Genomic DNA, 12201 nt, shown 5'->3' with positions numbered 1-12201 from the left:
GTTGCCTGGGGTGATGGGTGGCATAGCAAAAGGGGCTTAGGGTGGTGCTGGGGTAAATCTGCCCCTGAATACATGAAAGTGAATGTAGATTCTCATGTGCATGATATTTTCCCACACATTAACGCCACTTCAGAAGTCTTTATGGACATGAAATCTTCTCCATATTGTAAAATACCTTTTTAAAATGTCTATGCTTGCATCCTCTACTCACTACCTGTAATTACTACTGAATTGGTCAAGTGAATTATAATGATCCTGTGCACAATAGGGATAAGCCAAGAATAGCCGTTGACCTACTGTAGATATTTTATTAGGGGTTCATGCAGAATATAATAAATCCCTATGGATGATTGCTATTGATGGTTCTTTTTTCCAGTGTTTTTTATTACTGTACAGTGGAGCCATAAATAGTTCTTGTTCTAGAACACAAATGACAACATAAGGGCAACACAATGCTATTTGCAGCTCTCAAGATGACCTCACACAGACCAGTTCCCAATGGGATAGCCTACAGACACAGAGATTAGATTATATGTAACTTGGTGCATTGATCCAATCAATTGGCTGTACAATGCCACAGAAAGTGGAGGAAGAGGAAACTGTGGCCTCGTTTTCTATTGGCTAGGGAATGGGAGACATTAGTTGACCATTTTTTTCCCAGAGTGACTGACTTGGATCTAGTGGTAACAAACATACATGTTGGGCAAGGTCCCAATACAGAGTTATGTACTGTAGCCTAGCCTATATGAAGACTCTTATGTGGCTGGCATTAAATCAAACCCTACTTGGGTTTTGGAATTTGTAATTTTTGACAGGGCTGTCCTGTGGGATGTGAAGCATTTAGGGCAGCATAAAGGCTGTACTCTGTCTGTTGTCAAAGGACAAGGAATGGTTTATTTACTTGGAAGGCAGTTTGTTAGTCACCCCAGTAAGTCAAAATGCATGCTTTCTGTCCCCTGACCAGTTGCCCTCTTCTATAAAAAATACACCAACCCAAGGTACTGTGGAGTGGTATGCCACAATTTTTTCCTTTCTAATAAGACGCCTAGCTTGGGCTTGGGATGGACAGTATAGCAATTTAGGTAGGTCTTAAATGAGAACCAAATCCTTAATTATAAAAACAACTACCCCCTACCCTACATAGACCCCAATCCCTGCTTGTCCCCCCCCCAGCCCAGCTGTTACCTTTGGTAAATGCCCCTAACTCTTTACATCCCTCTCTTGTCAGAGTCAGCTCAGCGAGATTCAGAGCAGCGGAGCTCATGGGCGCATCTTCGGTAATCTTCAGGTCTTCTTCCGGTGCTTCAGCAATTTCCGTAAATTTTGGTGCATGCGCAGTTGTCAAAAAACTCGAAGACTGCTCCAACTGCTCCAGATGGCGCCCGTAAGCTCCGCTGCGCTGAATCTGCAAAGAGAGGTAAGTAAAGAGTTAGGGACATTTACTGAAGGTAATAGCTAGGCTGGGGGGGGGAACAGGGAGGGGGGTCTATCTAGGGTTGGGGCTGTAGGGTTTTTTTAAGGGTTTGGTTCTCCTTTGATGTGCTTGCCATGTGTCTTTCCGAAACAGCACAATGACTACATGGGAGAGACACAATAAGGGTAGAGCTCCCCAACCACATACCATACCAAATACTGGTCTGATGGAATTTCTTTTAAAGGAGAAGGAAAGGTTAAAAGTAAGTAAGCCTTATCAGAAAGGTCCATCTAAATATACCAGTAAACCCCCAAAGTAATGTTGCTCTGAGTCCCCTGTCAAAAGAAACACAGCATTTCTTTCCTTCTATTGTGTACTCATGGGCTTCTGTATCTGACTTCCTGCCTTCAGCCTAAACCTCATTGCCCTGGGCAAGAGCATGCTCAGTTTGCTCCTCTTCCCCCCACCCCTCCCGTCTCTACTGTAATCTGAGCCCAGAGCAGGGAGAGACTCAGGCAGGAAGTGATGTCACACCACATTAATACTGCAGCTCCTATTCTAAACAAACAGAGAGCTTCTAGAGCTTTTTACTCAGGTATGGTAAAACATTCTACAGAATAAATATAGCATTCTAGCTTGCACTATTGCAGCTAATCTATTGGCAATAAAATGCCTCCGTAGCTTTCCTTCTCCTTTAATAAAAGAAGTGAACCATCCCAGGGCATAAGGTAGGCAGCACTGTAGGTACTGTAGACACAATTGTTTCCTAAGTTTTGATATTTTGGATACTTGTATTACAGCACAGTTCAAATTATAAGGGGGCATCACTGATAATGAAAGGAGCTTCAGTTACATCCCCTTGCATCTCCTACATGTTGAATGATGCACAAGGTAGGGGGTCATCCAGTGGGATCTGTGTACCTCCAACTGCTCACCCCTTTGAATACCATGATGGCCATACACCATCAGTGATGTATTCAAGTGAATACTTGTGCTTGGGAGCACAAAAGGGGGTCATTTAGGACAATACATCCAGTGTGCAAAATGCAATTTCTAGAGCATGTGGACTTATTTTTTTGTAGTAATGAAGGGGTTATGTGCTAGTCACAACTGCATTAAAATATCAGGCTTTATCTTTTCACATCAAAAGATGGGCGAGTGATTCTTTAGGACAAAGTGCGCTGAGTTAATTGATCTAGGCCACTGTGGGAATTTCCATAAGACTATTTAGGGGTCTTTTATAAGCCATTCAAGGCACTTCCGTATAGTTGTCACTTGATCAGTCCCGCCTCCTGTAGCAAATTTCGTGCAGTTGTGCCTATCGATGTAGGGGAACCCTGGAGCTACCACCATCTCCAAAGGTGTCAGTAGCCTCGATTGGCTTATAAAAGACCCGTAAAGAGCCTTCTTATAGAAATTGTTGGGCAGGATGTAAAGTGTAAAAAAATGATGCTGTGTATCTGTTTTTTTCACTTTCACACTCTGCCCTGGGGTTTGTAAATGCTAAGGCCTGAATCGTATTTCTGGGTCTGCAGAGATTTCTATCAGAATTAGGGATGTACCAAACCCTCCATTTTCTGGTTTGGCCGAAAACCCGAATCCAGGGATATTTATTTGGGCGAATACCCAACAGAATCTGAATCCTTCTGCAGTGCTGGAAAGGCAAAGCCACCAGCGGAAAATAAAGACTAACGCATCTAATTTTTTCAATTAGATAGATTTCAGTTTCGTTTCAGCCAGGCTTTTGGTTTCGCAAGAAACAGAATGTTGCTGACAACAGCTCGGATTCAGCCGAATCCCAAACGAATCAGTGATTCTTAATCATAATCAATGCAAGTGAAAACAGATCCAGGTGATGGCAGAAGTTTTGGTGGATGCTGGGCTGAAGCTTTTACACACCAGCAGTAAGGAAAGAAGTTTCCCATTAAGCCATTTATATTATGGTATGTTTTTTTTTTATACAGTGGTTACCGATTTGTTTTACAGCTCTGTATATTTAAGTAAGAGCCAGGATCTAAATATTTAAATGATCTGGAGGTACATGATGTATTTGTCTGTCCTTTGACCATGATATTAAACCTGCAGGCAGAATTTTCTTTTTATACGTACTAGGAAAACTAGAGTTGATGTGTCTGTAGATCCAAAAGGAATGGGTCGTTTGCAGTATTTCTAAATATTTAATAGTTTCCTCACCATTTGTAACTGGCTGAATGAGGACAGAGGTTTTTTTTCCGTTATAATGCTATCTTTATGGTTTCTCATAAAAGAGTAATCTGTTGGTCTGATTCACATGGTTTCCTTGCAGAAGGCCAAGGGACGGCACAAAGAGAAAACTCTTTCCTTGATGAAAAAAAAAAAAGACTTTTTAAGTCATTGAGTAAGGTGATTCCTTTCAGTTCTGGGCACAGTAGAGTTTACATCATAGCAGTTGTCACATGCCAATCATCATTAAAGATGACTTTAAAAGGGGATGTTAAGTTCATGAGTTAGCAAAAGATTTGTTAGCAAAAGATTGGCCGGGCTATAAAACTCTATGGATTTTAGTTTTTTGGTATTAGCTTAAAATCTGAAGCCATTTACAGGTAAAAGAACATAGCGGAGATGAAAACAGGACATATAGAGGAAAACAGGACATTAAGGAATATCTACCTAGACCCTGCTCGGAAGCAGAAATGCACAAAGGGGTGCAAAAGTGTGCCAGCCATAGGTTAGTCTGGAGCTTTCATTACCCCATGTTGCACTCAGATCTTGCCACTCATGGACTCATTTTTGAGCTATCCATTATCTAGATACTTCATGATTTCACCAGATACTTAAATGTGTAGAATGAATTGTTTAGTACATGATGCCATTTATTTTACTAATGAGTACCTTAGTCAAATACTACTGCGGTTATCAGCCAACTAGGGTTTTATATTTCGAACATTTCCCTTATTATAAACAGTTTAGTATCATGAAGCCAAAGATATTTCTTTTTCTTAGAAAAACAGAAGTTGCTAATTTTCTATTTCTTCTATTACTTGTCTTTCTATTTGGCCTTCCATCAAACTGAAATCTATCTTCTTGGTTGCTGTAGTTAGTATCACTCTAGCAACCAATGTTTAGTATATTTTGAGGTGAACATATTAAAATCACTTTTTTATGAATCTTGCTTTATGGTAGTGGTTCCCAAACTATGGGACTGGCCCACCAAGGCGGGGGGGCTCAGTGCTTGACTTGGGGGGCCCAGCATGAAGGCCAGTTGTGATCCTAGATATCCTGGAAGTCAATCTTGGAGATCAATTAGAGTGAGGTTTAAGGTGAAGACCTATCAAATGTTTCTACTAATATCACTGAAGTATGGATTATGGTTAGGGTTGTCACCTTTCTTTGGCCCACAATCCGGGCAGGAGCAGGATGGTGATGTCACAAGGGCGGGTCGATGACACAACGGGGCTGGTGATGTTGCAGGCAGAATGAGAGACATCACGGGGTTATGACTTGGCGATCAGTGATTGGCTGGGGGGATTTGGAAAGCCGGGCAGACTTTCTTAACCCAGGCAGTGATCCTGTGGATCCGTTTTGAGTGCCGGACAGCTCTGCTTCTTTATCTTCTTACCCCAGGCAGCCCTTCAAAAAACCGGGTTGTCTGGAGCAAAACCAGAGGGTGGCAACCCTAATTATGGTCTACAACAATAAATAAAGTGTGGTCGAGCAGTGCGGTACAGTAGGGTTGAGATTCCCTTTAATAGAATTTGCATGCAAGTTTGGTTTTTGGCCTTGTGCAACTGCTCACGATAAAAAGGGATGGCTAAGCCACTTAGTCATTCACTGGCTTGTATTGTTGTTTGAATTTCACACATTTAGTGCTATAGTTCTACTGAAGTGGTGTATTTTCCCATTTTGCATTCCTCTTCATGACAAGTCAGTGGATGTGATTTCTAAGTTGCCCTTGACAGTACTTATTTATATTAATCCACAGGGTGCTAAATCTGATTTTAATGCAACTAAAATGGGCAGTAGAAGCAGCAGCACTGCAAAAATTATTTTGACAGAAATAGAAATTTCCCAGTAGAACAGGGTTGCTTTTTATGAATAATCCCTTACGATTCTCACTTCTGTTTAGAATGTACAGTATGTCTCTCCCCGGCACAGAGAGAGAAAGAGAAATACAGGGCTGCTTGAGAGAAACTGCAACAGCTGTTACCTCGCCGTTGTGGTGAAACAGCCACGGATTTAAGGAGCTTATTTTAAGAATTGCCTTTTTCCCCAAATGCCTGGCTTCCTGGACATGCTCTGCGAATGCAGACAGCTCCCGTGCCCATTATCATACCAGGGAAGATTGATGAGATTACGCTTGAAATGCGGCTAAAGCACATAAGGGCTCATTTATGACAACTAGGTGCAAATATGGGAGCAGAATTGCATGCCACCCCTTTCCCTGGAAGCCACAAGCGGTTCCCATTTGCATACGATTTACTGCCTTTAAACACAATTAAGCTGGAATTCTAGGAATGTTTGTTACATTGTTAATAAGAATATGATGAATCAGTGCAATATTTTTGTACTTTGCATTCCGTAGGGGTCATTTACTGAAACCCCCAGATAGAGTCCTGCAGCGGGTCAGGTACCCGTGGGTTACCCGCAAAAACCTGTGGTACACTGCGGGTAGAAGTTCCGGTTGCGGGTATAGATGCGGGTCAGCAGTTTTGCTGGTTTGCAGGTCGGGCTGCGGGTCTTCTCAATAGCGATTTTTACTCCTTTTTTCTGATCACGTCTACTTCCGACAATGTCACTTCCGGTTTACAATGACAGCACTTCCAGGTTTACTCCTTTTTTTCTGACCACGCCTACTTCCGATGATGTCATTTCCGACTTACAATGACAGCACTTCCTGATTCTTGATGGTCAGCGGGTCGCGGGTCCAGGTTGAGGGTGAGGTACTTGCGGGTCGAGTAGAAGCAATTCTCTTATGTGCAGTGTGCAAAGTGCAAAAAACAAGGTGGATTGCATTGTCTTAAATTTAGTGTCGCCATAAGGTCTGGATTCACATGTACCGTTTTATGTGGGTTCAGTGTTCAAGCCCCCATCTGTTGGTATTTTTTAATTGTGGAATGCACAAGAATTAATAGTACAGGACGTAAATATAAATACCCATGTATGTTGTTGTATAAGGGCTCTTAGATAAGGACTGTTTAACTTTCTGCCATACGGTGGCAAAGAAAAGAGCTCTTCTTTCTGCTTTCCCTACCTTACTGTGCCAGCCTCTGCTTCTGGCAGCCATTATTTATAGGCGTGCACCCCCTTTCATGACATCAGAGATGGGGAGGTCACGGGTCTATAGATAAAAGTGACGGTAGGGTTCAGGTCGGGTGCGAATTGACAGCAGGCGGATGCTGGTCCAGTTTTTGTCAACCCGCATATCACTAATATACAGCTATTGGATCCCGTATCTGGAAACCAGTTATCCAGACCATTCTGAATTATGGAAAGACTGACTCCCATCTTAAGCAAATAATTCTAATTTTTTGAGGTTAGTAGTTTTCTTGATACACTCAAGTATGTAGGCAGAATCGGACTGGCCCACAGGAAACCGGGAGAAATCCTGGTGGGACCCGACTTTAACATTGAATAGGTTCATTGAATAAGGTTAACTGGGGTATGTGCTTCGGTTAGGGATTGCAGAGGATGTTATTGGGGTTCTCAGGGCTGGATTTACATAGCCGGTGCTCCGAGGTCTGTTGGCGTTTGTCATCCCCACCCCCTCCTCTTTATTCATGCACATTTTTTTCATCGTGTCCCCAGTGTTTCTGAAACAATGTGGATGTGGTTGGGCGGCATGTCACCTCCTAAAATCCTACCGCCCTAGGCCCAGGCCTTGGTGACCTTTCCACAAATCTGGGCCTGGGGGTCCTCAGTCCTACATTTTATGCATCCCAGGCATAAAAAAATCTGTTGCTTCTGGGTATGTTACAGTACAGTAGCTGAATAAACCTAATTTTCCATTATGCCGGACAATAAACACATCTCTACACACACACACGTAGCAAGGCCTCTGCTAATTCTCTCCACTGAATAAACATCTCTACAAGCCGTAGTACCCGTCTAACACATCTGCCATTACTGTACCTGAATTCATGGGCAAATAAATTAGTTAAAGTGAATTACATTTTCTTCATGACCCAGGACTCCCCATTCCATTTAGAGGCACTTGATAGCATTATCTTATTCTGACGGTCATTTTATTTTATTTATTTTTTTCTCATGAGATGGGGTAAAAGGGAAAGAGATTAGAATTGACAGCATGAGGGAAATGTGAATGGGGAATTCTAAAGGCTTTTTAATAATTCTGTCACTCACTGACAAAAATATGGAACGGTGGAGAGCAATTTTGTAGAATAAGATGATTTCTGACAAATTGCAAAAATCCATAATGTAGATGCTTAAGCAATGGTTTGTGTCTTTATAATTCTACCCTTGAAATTCAGGCAGAACCTTTTAAGGGCTTCTCTATACAGGTATGGGATCCTTTATGCGGAAACTCTTTATCCGGAATGCTCCAAATTACGTTATTATTAATAAAATAATTGAAATGTTTAAAATGATTCCTTTTTTCTCTGTAATAATAAGACAGTAGCTTGTACTTGACCCAAACTAAGATATAATTAATCCTTATTGGAAGCAAGACGAGTCTATTGGGTTTATTTAATGTTTACAGGATTTCCTAGACTTAAGGTATGAAGATCCAAATTAAGGAAACATCCATTATCTGGAAAACCTCAGGTTCAGAGCATTCAGGTCTCAGCTGTATTACATTCCCTTACCCTGTTCTTGATCAAACATTATCAATGCCAAGGTTAAGCTCACTTGCTGGTCCTAACACTGACATATTGCATATGAAATATGTAAAGTGTCACCTGATCAACACATTGTCCTTACAAGGTAGACCTTCTACCAACTGCCATCTTTAAACTTTATATATAGGAGCTGGATAGAAGGCCATCTCCTATTAATAAAAATATAAAATCTCCCTTTAAAGGTTTTTTTTGGGGGGAGAGGGAAGATAAGAATTAAGGAATATATTTTCACAGTACAACAACCTTATGTATGTGTCCTGGTATGTATCAGATATATACTGAGTTGGGAACCAATGAAAGACTTTTATTCTGTATACTCTGTAACCATGTTAACACCTATTAATATTCTTCCATGCAAGAATTATTGTAGATTGTTAATGGGTTCATTTCAATATTGGTCCTGTGTGTTTAACTCTTTGGATGACAATCATGTACAACTGAAATATCTGACACTCAAGTTTCGGGCTGATGGGCAAAGTATACGTTTCTGGGTTCTCTGTGATTCTTCATTAGAATTATACCCATCAGATAACTGCCAGGATGCCTACTCCACCATCACGTTATGTGCTCCTCTATCTCAGCACCAGCCTTCAAGATTCAAAAACATTCAACAATATTGTGTTTATGTATGTAGAATATAATAGAGTTCAGTATTTTCGTGTGCATCAAAAGAAACACCAGTGATCATAAAGCTAAAATTCTCTTTGTAGTTTTTATTAGCTAAGAATTGCAAAGTATCCGACTCGGTATGGAACCTACTGCAGAAAGTCAACCAAGTTAGTTTAAGAAATGAGTGTTCCTGCCAATGTATCTGCTGGAAAAGACCTTAAAAGCCCAGATACTCATAACATTAAACAAGAGCGAGCTTATTCACCAAAGCAGTGCCCAGTTTAGATGGAAATTGCCATGTTTTTACCCACAATGCAGCATTCTGTTTGCCAAAATTCGTAGGTCATTGTGAGAGTTCACTAAATAGTGTGCAATTCAAGGACTGCAATTTGGCATCAGCTTTGAAGACCTTAAAGCGATATTCACACGTTCCTTAAAAAATTATAGGAACCTGTCAGTTTAAAGTAAATGCTTTATCCGTAATAGTTCCCCTCAAAGCCCCCCGCAAAGACGCCCCCAGCCCCCCGTTCACCCGACCCTCCGACACTGCTAAAAGACCTTCTGAGCCGCTTCAGTGACGCTGGCGGCATGATCCTTCCATAGGCTGATTACGAATGAAAACAAGAATTCAGCCTATGGAAGGATTTCTCCGCCCCAAGCCCAGTGTCACTGAAGCAAAGTGGAAGATCTGTTAGTGGTGTCAGCCGGTCTGCTGCAAACAGGTTTGGGGGGACTGGGGGCGGCTTTGTGGGGAACTATTCCATGTGCAGAATTTACTTGATACTGACATGTTCCTATGATTTTTATAGGAACGTGTCAATATCGCTTTAAGTTTCACGGGCTGGCACTAGATAATAGGGGAACCATGGAAGAACCAGCTGTCTAAGGTAGGAGTTAATTCCAGTGTTCCTTTGCCTCCATTAAGGCTTTTCATCATGTAGACCTTCCATATAAGACTAAGGAGCTGACAGCCAATCACAACTACATATGGATCATTTAAAGGAGTAAAACCCTAAAAATGAAAATGGCTAAAAAATTCCATATTTTATATACTGAGCCAGCCTAAAGTTGTAGCATCTCAATAGCAGCAATGATCCAGGACTTCAAACTTGTCACAGGGGGTCACCATCTTGGAAAGTGTCTGTGACACTCACATGCTCAGTGGGCTCTGATTGGCTGTTGAGAAGCTAAGCTTAGGGCTCGTCACTAATTATCCAGCAGAAAATGAGCTTCCCCTGTAATATAAGCTGATGCTACAGGTTTGGTGATTATTAAATTCTGATGCTAATTGCACTGGTTTCTGTGCTGCCATGTAGTAATTATCTGTATTAATTACTAATCAGCCTTATATTGTGACATTTCTATTCTATGTGTACTGTATATTGTGAGTGGGTCCCTAAGCTCAGTAAGTGACAGCAACACAGAGCATGTGCAGTGATTCAGCAGAAAAGAAGATGGGGAGCTACTGGGGCATCTTTGGAGACACAGATCTTTACTGCTAAAGGGCTGTGGTTGCCTTGGGCTGGTACAGAAGCACAAAACACCATGTACAACATTTCTAGTCTACTTCTTTAATTAGGCTTTAGTTCTCCTTAAAGACCTTTAAAGGAGAAGGAAAGGCTTGGTGCACTTGGGGGTGCCAAATGTTAGGCACCCCCAAGTGATTGTATTGACTTACCTGAAACCCCGGGTCAGTGCTCCTCTCAGCAGAAAACTGCACCGGGTTATACCAGTGAGCACATGGATCGATCTTCTTCCGTTTTCCTCTTTCTATGCTCGGTTGCGCATGCACAGTAGAACGAAAAGCCGAACTTTAACTAAAAAGTCAACTATTTCGTTCAACTTTAATGCAGAATGCAAAGTGCAAAAAAGTGTTTTTTCTTTTGAAGAATTGCTTTAGGCCTTTTCTCTCCATTGTGGAATGCAAGGACCTGAGGATACCCCCTTAAAATGCTCGAAAAGAATATGAAATATTATGATGGAATATTTTTCATTGATCCTTGAAGATTCAGATTGCAGTTAAAAAAAGCAACAGTGGGCTCCTGGCTTGGTGGGCCCTGGGAAAATTGACCTTGAGTGACTGGAACTAGCATTACATTATACTTTTTGATTTGATTTGTTGTCTTGTAACCATGTCAACTCCAACTGAAATATTGTTTGACTAGAATTTAATGACCCTGCAGGAACTCATGACTTTCAGCTGCTGGGTTCTTCACGCATATTGTGCACGCATTCCTATCTCACAGAAACAGAATCCTGCTCTTTTAATGGAGGAGAGTTTATAAACCATGGCAGTGTGTATTTGGTTTCGGAAAGTGTCATCATCCCACAAATTTCTTAGACAATATAGACAGTACTTGGCGGCAGATTTATTAAAGGGATACTGCCATGGGGAAAATTTTTTTTTAGACATTTTGTAATTTTCCCAGTTGCCCCTGGTCGTGTGACTTGTGCCTGCACTTTAGGAGAGAAATGCTTTCTGGCAGGCTGCTGTTATTCCTTCTCAATGTAACTGAATGTGTCTCAGTGGGACATGGGTTTTTACTATTGAGTGTTGTTCTTAGATCTACCAGGCAGCTGTTATCTTGTGTTAGGGAGCTGTTACCTGGTTACCTTCCAATTGTTGTTTTGTTAGGCTGCTGGGGGGGGGAGGGAGGGGTTGATATTAATCCAACTTGCAGTACAGAAGTAAAGAGTGACCGAAGTTTATCAGAGCACATGCCACATGACTGGGGGTAGCTTGGAAACTATGTAAATATGTCTAGCCCCATGTCAGATTTCAAAGTCAAATATAAAAAAATCTGTTTACTCTTTTGAAAAATGGATTTCAGTGCAGAATTCTGCTGGAGCAGCACTATTAACTTATGCGTTTTGAAAAAAAAATGATTTATGCTTTTAAAGTTGGCTACAGGGGGTCACCATCTTGTAGCTTTGTTAAACATCTTTGCAAGACCAAGACTGTGCACATGCTCAGTGTGTTCTGGGCTGCTTAGGGATCATCGTTAACAAAGCTGCTTGAGTTCTGCATGGCTGGCAAGTAAGGCGGGGACTCCCCCTGCTGTTCATAAGTATGATTGTTTCCTTGCAGAGCAGGTAGGGACCATCTGACAATTCCTATCCACAGCAGTAAATGAATGGAGAATGTTACTGCATACAGTCAGGTTTCTTATAAAAACAGTACAGATTTTTTAATTAAAGTATATTGGAGATAGGTTTCTTTTTCATTAAAGAAAGTAAAAATGGGATTTTATTTTTTTGCCTTTACATGCCCTTTAAAGTGTGGAGATCCAAATTATGAAAAGATCCCTTATCTGGAAAACTACAGGTCCCAAGCATTCTGTA

Source organism: Xenopus laevis, chromosome 4S, assembly GCF_017654675.1.
Source record: "Xenopus laevis strain J_2021 chromosome 4S, Xenopus_laevis_v10.1, whole genome shotgun sequence".
Classification (NCBI taxonomy): Eukaryota; Metazoa; Chordata; class Amphibia; order Anura; family Pipidae; genus Xenopus; species Xenopus laevis.
The sequence above is the reverse complement of the archived record's forward strand: the minus strand, read 5'-3'. Positions refer to the sequence as shown.